The following is a 2,367-nucleotide window of genomic DNA, read 5'->3' as shown; positions in this document are numbered from 1 at the left end:
TATAATGAAATTCATCAATGTCATATACAAAAAATACACATTTCTTTGATTTCGCTTCCAACTTAGATCTATTTTGAAAATGTACATGACCAAATGTTTCACAACTGAAGGTCTTTAGAAAACAATAATTCACCTTCCTAGTAGTCCATTTTTACTCTGAAATACCACAACCTAAAGGAGTAGAGGGACCTCTATTAATAAAATATAAAGAATTATGAATAGCTTCTACCTACATGTTTAGGGCAACCCAACATGTAACCTCATGCTCCTTACATGCTCCATTATTGTCCTCTTCGTGCTTTCAACCACTCCATTTTCCTATGGAGTCCTTAGAATAGTTTTCTAACTAAAAATATGATTAGTGGAGCAATAATTTTCAAATTCATGACTGTAACATTCACCACCATTTTTAGATCTGAGACATTTTAATTTTTTACCAGTCTGATTTTCAACTAAGCATTTCCATATTTTTAAAGGTTTGAAATACATTAAATTTCTCTCTAAGGAAGTAAACTCATACTTTTCTAGTTACATCATTAGTAAATGTAACATAATAATGAGTGTCACCAAGGGAAGATACCTGAGCTAGTCCCCATACATCCATATGCATAATATCTAATCTCTCACTTTTCTTTTCCTTCCCACTTTTCACAATACTCACTCTTTCTTTTTTTTTCATACACAAAACTTTCACAAAAATCCATTTTAACACCTTTCAAATGTGGTAAAAATTTGTTTGAATAAAGTATTTTCATAGCTTTCTCACTCATGTGCTTAAGTCTATTGTGCCAAAATTTTGTATTAGAATCTACAGCATCTATTTGTTCTCCCTACTCAACTGCAACAACTATTCTTGAACATTCCCTTTTCTCTAAAATAATCAAAGTATAAGGAATAGTATGACCTATACAAAAATATAAGGTTTATACTTTCACTCAATTTTCTACTAAAAGGGAACCTTTTGAAACCCTCATATTTTTATCATCAAAAGTAACTACACAACTCTTATCATTAAGCTTTCCTACTAAAATTAAATTCCTTCTTAGCCTTGGAACATGTCTTACATCATGTTGTAGACAATGATTGTCATTTGCAACTTAATCTTAACTTTTCCCTTTCCAACAATCTAACAGGGTTTGTTAGCCTCCAAATAAAGAAGCTCAAAATCTCCTTGGACATAATTAATGAAATAACCTCTATGAGGTGTAGCATAAAATGAAGCACTAGAATCTAAAACCCTTGAATCATCAGTACTTTCTAAAGTTAGAAAAAAAGCATCCTCTTCGAATTTGTTACTTACCACATTTTCCTTGTTGTTCCCTTTTGGTTTATTTCCTTCATATTTCTTTTGAGTTTAGTAATATTTCTTCTTATGCCTTGGTTTCCCATAGTACTAGTAATCTCTCAGCCCTATTGATTGAGACATCTTCACCTTTGAATTTTCTCTTGATTTCCCATGATTTCAAGAATCATTTCCTCTCATAGTCCTTTTGCCTCTGCTTTATGCATTCAACAAACTTTTTGATATAGATGCACTTGAGGTTTTAATGGGAGTTTCCTTAATCAAAATAACACTGACCACATCATCACATATTTTAGGGTATTAGATCAAGAAATTAAATTACTCATAGCCATTACCAAGCCATTCTAGTTTTTAGGCAAAGAACAAAAAATCAAGAGAGCCCTAATTTACTCATCCAAAATAAATACCTAGAGAAGAAAACTAACTAGAAATAGATCCACCTTCTACTATTTTCATATTAAATAAATGCTTCATGAGAAATACCTTTTCTAAAGTGGAGGGATTTTCATACAATTTCACTAGGGTTTCCATCAACTCTTTTGTCATCTTCACTTTTGTAGTGTTAAATGTCATCAATGGTACCAAGCATAATTGAATGTTTCCAAATGCCTTTCTATCTAAAATCTCCTAGGCATCATTTGTCATAGATCCTTAGTTCTTAGTTTTTTCTTCCAATGGCTTCCATAAATTCTTTTGATGGAGAGAGCCCTCCATTTCCATCTTCCATAACTAAAACTTCTACCCATTAAACTTTTCAACACTTAGCTTACCCTTGTTTTTAATTCCTCCCACTCAACCATATACAAAAATGGCAATTACATGCAAATATAACCAACAACAAAAAATAATAGATAACATAGAAAAAAACACAAGACACCAAGATTTAACATGGTTCACCTAATCGCTATGCTACATCCATAAAAAATAAAGTCCAATATTATTAATATCTAGTGATTACAACTTGATTACAATCTATGGTGGCAATGACTAGATCTATAGCTGTGGTAGACAAGATTAGTGTTCCCTTAGTGTTCTCTTAAGAGTGGGATGCATGTAGGCTCCAT

Source organism: Cupressus sempervirens, chromosome 7 (genome assembly GCF_028749045.1).
Source record: "Cupressus sempervirens isolate cs-2001-9-10 chromosome 7, ASM2874904v1, whole genome shotgun sequence".
Lineage (NCBI taxonomy): Eukaryota > Viridiplantae > Streptophyta > Pinopsida > Cupressales > Cupressaceae > Cupressus > Cupressus sempervirens.
This window is presented reverse-complemented; position numbering follows the sequence as displayed.